Raw genomic sequence first — 6042 nt, 5'->3', positions numbered from 1 at the left:
ATAGTTATTTGTATACTTAGGACGCGAAGTCATTCTTTAACGTACCGAAAAGAAGATTGGCGCCGAGGCCGCTTGCGGCCGAGGCAAGGAAACTTTGAGGGCGTTAAAGAATGACGCGGCCGTGGTATACAACATTTTTTGTGCAATTGCGTAGAATCGTCAATAAATAAAAATGAGATTTCAAAAATAATAATTTTCGTCGCAAATAGAAAGACGGCCAGTTTTCATTTTACCATGGAAATGAGATAAACAATGAATAATTTTTCGTGAAAGAAAAGTCAAAATGTGTGACTCCGAAAGTGATTCTTCGATATACGGAACTCCTCCGGAAATAAAACTTGTTGCGAATTCTGCTGTGTTGCAGTTATGAGTTAGTACCTGAAAAATCGAAGCGGCAGTACGAAAAATGCTACAAGGACTTCAAGTGTACCTGTCAGTTTGAGTTCTAATGAAAATCAAAATGTTACAGTTTCAAAGTATAACGCTTCTAACACTTTAGACTTTATTTCAGGAGTAAGTATAAGTAACAATACGAACTGTACGATTAATATTAACATTTATCCAAAAGATTTGTAATTACCTACATGCTGATTGTCAAAATATATGTGACATTGTCTTACTTTAACGGCCGTCGCTATGACAGCGGCCGCGAAAGTGAATTTCGCGGCCGCCATGGCGAACGCGAAGATGTTGTTTCGCGTCCAATTGCACAAAAAATATATTATGTGTAGTAGTAGTTAGTATAGGTGTTGTTTAATGATGTCACATAGAAATACGGCAATATTCTTCTATAACTAACCTAAAATGTTGTTGTCAATTTGTAATACTGAAAGTTCCTAATTTGAGATACCAAATGGTGTCCGTATTTGAGAGTATCTCAAATTAGGCACCCAAACAATAACTTCGTGTTTTTCATTTTTCGGTTGCAGATGGCAAAGAAACATAAACAATGGAACCCTCGTGCAATGGTAGCAGCTGTTATGTGTGTTCTTTTTGCGAAAAGGAAAGGTTTTTTTGAGTAGTATGTCCTATATCAAATTAAGACGCCAGTCTGTCTCAAAATTAGGCCACCATCTTTTTTTATAGAGGGCAAATTTGCAGAAAGTTAACTGTAAGTTCAATATTTTTTCTAAAATTGCTTTTTTTATGTAGTTTTATATGGCACAACGTTTTGTTAATACACTAACCGAGTACTGTAAAAACAAATAATAACAAAACAAAGTTGAGTAATGTATTTTATTTTTCGAATTTTCAATAAAAAGTCATCTCAAATGTGGGTCTCTTCCTCTAACTAAAGAAAATTTTAAAACGTACACACCAGTTTATGTACAATGAAGTCATCTGATAAATTGCGTCAGCGAGGTACTAAATTTGAGCACTTGGTATTCTAAATATATTATAGTGAAGGAATATTAACAATTTTGTTTAAAGTAAATTATTAATTTAGGTGCGTTGTATACAAAGTTAAACCGTTGAATTAATCATTCAATTGTTCTTTATTTTTCATTAACGTTGATTGGCTTGAAAAACTCTTGTGTTTTCCTCGAGAAACATAAGTTACAGATTTTCGGCAAATGTCAACAGCACTCAATGCGGTACATTAAAAATGAAAACGGCTATCCGCTCAGGCTAGAATACCTTGATTCGGACCGTATGGAGTGATTCCAAGTTTAACGTGTGTAAAAGTAACACTAATTGGAGACGAGCAAACTAATCACGAGCTAACAAAGAAAAGTTAGGATTTATTAAAGTATTAACAAGGAAAGTTGGTCTTTACTTTGCGATCCACATTTACACGCCCTCGATCTTTGTGTAATTATCAATTTTTCAACTTTGTATTGACACTTTCCGCTAATTGGAGACAATGTAGGGCTAACAACATTTCCACTAATTACATAGTAGTGTTCACGTTTCGACAGGTAATTATATCACATGAGCGCCGACATAATTGCTGTAAACAAGCCCTACATATGAGCTTGCTGTAAATACACGCGTACAGGGATCGAACTTGTTCGCTAATTAATGAAATGAAAAAAAATCGCGGTCCATTTAGTTGGTATATGTAGATGATCAATCGCTGGTGTTTTTAAAATGTTCGTTGTTTTTCAAGCGTTTCCTTTGAGCGACTTCTGTTAATTTTCCTGTAAAATTACAGTACCTACTAAGACTCCCGAACTTAAATTACCAGATTTCCTTGCAGCTGTAAAAGCACGCTTTCAATTTATTAGTTTCCTCTATTTTGAGGATATTAAAAAAAACGTTTTATAAATATTTATAAAAAAATCTTTGGGAGCATAAAATTAATTTATTGCACTTACTCCGAGAAGTGCGGTTAACGAAGCGGAAATAGAGAGGAACAAAGATAATAAATCGTGAGCTATTTAAAAGTCTCTTAATGACAAAACCAGTAAACAAACAATGGCGGTCCGAGTTTTTCCCTTCTGCCGCTTATACACGGATGCAGTTCCACATTGTTCAAAATTCGGAAGAAATTGAAACAAATCTCCAATTTTAAGAAACTTAACTACTTGTAAAAATTTTAATTGTTTGCAGAGTTCTTAAGCTTGTACCGTCTGAAATTTCATTTTAAATAAGATTGAAACTTTTTCCGTCAACTTTTTATGTAATAACTTTCCGCGATTTACATCAAGTTGGAACTGGTAAATGTTTCCGCAGGTTGGATTTTGTATTTATGTAAATGGAAAAAAGTAATTGAACCTTGGAGGTTTCTTACCAAAAGGCACTATTTTTAAATCCGCGAACTTTGATAGATAAAGTTTTATAATAAATCAGGTGGAACGTGCAAGCGTAAAGTAGGTGAAATTGTTTTCGTCGGAATGCATACCATAGAAAACATGGAAATGTTTTCAAAGTGGATTTGATGTCGATATTATGTAAATTGGAGAACGAAATTAGGGAACGTCTCATTCTGTAGACTAACATTTATTAAATACCGATGCGTATTCCAATTACAATCCTAAATTAGTTTTGATGGTTTAGTATATCACCATGAAAATTAATTAAAAAAGCAACCCACATAGGATCCCTCCGCAAGCGAGCGCGTAGATCTTACCGAAGGCTTTTCCTTGTAAAATGAAACTCACTCATGAAATCTTGTCAAATTACACGCTGGAAGTGTCTAGAGATACTTGATATCGCACAATTTACTCACAGGATGTCAAGGATAAATCAGCCCTCCAAATATTTCACATTTTACTCGTATTACATTAAACTTCCAAATCCACACGTATGACGATTTGTGCAAAAACTTCGCTCGAGTTATTCATCTATGTTTATTCGGATGAGTAGGCAAATTCGTTCACCAAACTACGTTTTGTGTATTTTATATGGAATGTAGCGCTAGATAGAATTTTGAAATGGTGACATTTGATAGAATTTATTTTGTCATTGAGCTAAATAGACTGTAGAATATTTCATACAGTAACACTTAGTTTCTGGATGAGTATTTTCGTTTAAATTGACCTAGTTTTTAGTTAATCACACTTTGGCCGGCCGGCTGGCTGGGTGGCAGCAAATGCCCGCCCGTAAAAGAGCGCCTGTAGAAAGAGGAGAGGAGTACACATTTACCTATCGGGGCCGTGTAATTAACAACTTTAGAAAGGGGGCTAAATGATGTGGGATCGGCGACATCTGCGCGCCATCCCCTAGCGTGTTATACTAACGTGGCGATTTTTCCTATCTTGTTATAATAATAAGCTAATCTTATAATTAGAGAAAAAAATTAAAAAAGAAACACTGTCAAGTCATTGGCAGTACTTACCTGTAAAAAAATCAGCTTCATTCATTCAACCGTTACCTAGTTATATCCGTAGAAAGTTCGTGAAAAACCGACTAATAATTGTTTTTTTACGGAGTTATCAAATGTTCGCGATTTTTGAAATATTTTTTTAAGAGCTATTATCAACGTTTTCATTTGGTGTATAACTTATTTTCTCAAAAAACAACCATTTTAAAATTGGTACCGCAAGAAGTACCGCAGCGCCTTAAGTCATAGGACCTGAGGCGGCAGACGATCGATTTTAGCATACTAGGACAGGTCAAAGTTGAACTCCTGTTAAAATTTTGATCGTTCTCGTACTAGTATGGTAACCATCTACTATAGAATTGCCACCTTCATATAATGAAAATGCATGATAATAAATTATTCGGTATTACTCTTGCAAATCCATTTATTTTATTTAACAACCCTTCCTTGTATTTACACAAACGACACCGTGTATAAACAATAAAAACTTGACATGTCACAAGTCGCAATAATGTAGTGAATTAAAAAAATTAGCTGAATTTGCACTGGGTATATAATATTGCAGATACTTTACACCAGATCCCGAATTGGTGCGGTTATTGACAATTGCCGTTTAAAAAAGAAGGCAATTATGATTTTTACAACCACCGTTTACACCAATTCATTTTCTATTTGCATCCTTACATTCGATGTAAGTCATTGTAAGCGAATGTAATGTAGATAATGCGAATTGGTCTCGTTTGTAATATAAAAACACGAAGAATTATGTCATAACTCAACGCCGAATAGCCTAAATGGTACTTAAGGGGGAAGAAATAATACTTTAATGTCACATTCTGGTCACTTATAGTTGACAAACTTGTTACAACCTAACAGTATTTAGCAAGCACGAACGGAATACAATAAACTCAAGACTGGAAATCAATTTTAAATACCAAACTTTGGTGTAAATAATGTCTTTTTGTGGCGTTATTGTGGTCTAAACATAACAATAATGACGGCACATCCTGTATATGAGATTATTTGAAATTTATTAGCTAAATATTGGTTTTTTTCTAATAAACACAAAGTTGAGTTATTTTAATTGAATGTGTGTTTCCGCATTTGTTTCTCCTTTTACAATTTTTTTACAGTTTTTGTTTTCATTTGATCGCATTTGTACATTATTCAATTTAGCCAAGACACATCTGACTAAGCTTGTGTACTTTATAAAAGGCTAATGTCGTTTGCGATAAGGAAATTTTTTGTTTGGTAAAATCTAAGTAACCCAGTTTATTTTAAGGTGGAAGTGGTGGTTTTCTTAAATATTGAAGACAACCCAAAAAAAACGAGGTTGCTGGTATCGCGATTGTTGAAGACCTAATTCTCGGGCACTCAACCATGGTTCTGTTAAAGACGCAGTTATTCATTTTTATAAGTTTTTCCAGAAGAAAGTTAAGGTGGTGTAAGAAGTTTTAACACCTGTGCTGTCTGATTACCGAAATAGGTTCATCGAGTTGAAAAAGGAAGAAGTTGTAGGACAGCTAGGCATATCGTTAAGGTTATCTTTCTATTAAAAGTTTCTACCGTCCGAACAGCCCCCGAAAATGTGTCATCTTCTTTATCAAGCAAGTGTTGTTTGTCATCTAATTCTGTATTATAAAGCAAAGTGAAGTTCTGATGTCAGTGGGTGTGTGTAAGTTAAGTGCACCTAGCATAAAGCATTGCTAATCGTTTGCCACCAAACTATGTGGATTATTAAGAAAAAAAACTGTAAGCAATTTTAAGATGTCTTATTTTAATTGTCGACCGTCTGCGTGCGGGGTAATAGGTCCAAATAACCTTTGTAAGCTTTACTTTGTTTCTACTTCTACTTGTAGTATAAAATTTCCAAAAAATGTCAGAAAAGTTACCACAGGGTTAATCGCTTGTAGCACTACGTCGCTTTTTAATCCTTCGATGTTGGTTGTTCCTTGATAGCGAAATGCGCTGAAATGAATTTTAAATATAAATTTTTGAACAAAATTATGTAGTAATCATTGGAACCGATCCATCCTATATGTGGTGCCTTACTTATGTCATCATCTGGTGGTGTCTAACAATAATTGAGTTCGGAAATCTTAATATCTTTCCATGAGAACTCAAAAAATTATACAAAAAAATTATTCCTTCCCACCAAGAATTTGAGCAGCGTGGGGCGTCCCTCCATCCTGTAGGCTGTGTCATCCTCCTATCTTTACTAAAAACGCATTCGCGTATTTTAAAAATCAGGTGTTGGGATTTAAAAAATACCCCCA

This window comes from Photinus pyralis, unplaced genomic scaffold, assembly GCF_008802855.1.
Source record: "Photinus pyralis isolate 1611_PpyrPB1 unplaced genomic scaffold, Ppyr1.3 Ppyr1.4_LG4, whole genome shotgun sequence".
Classification (NCBI taxonomy): Eukaryota; Metazoa; Arthropoda; class Insecta; order Coleoptera; family Lampyridae; genus Photinus; species Photinus pyralis.
Note: the sequence above shows the minus strand (reverse complement) of the source record.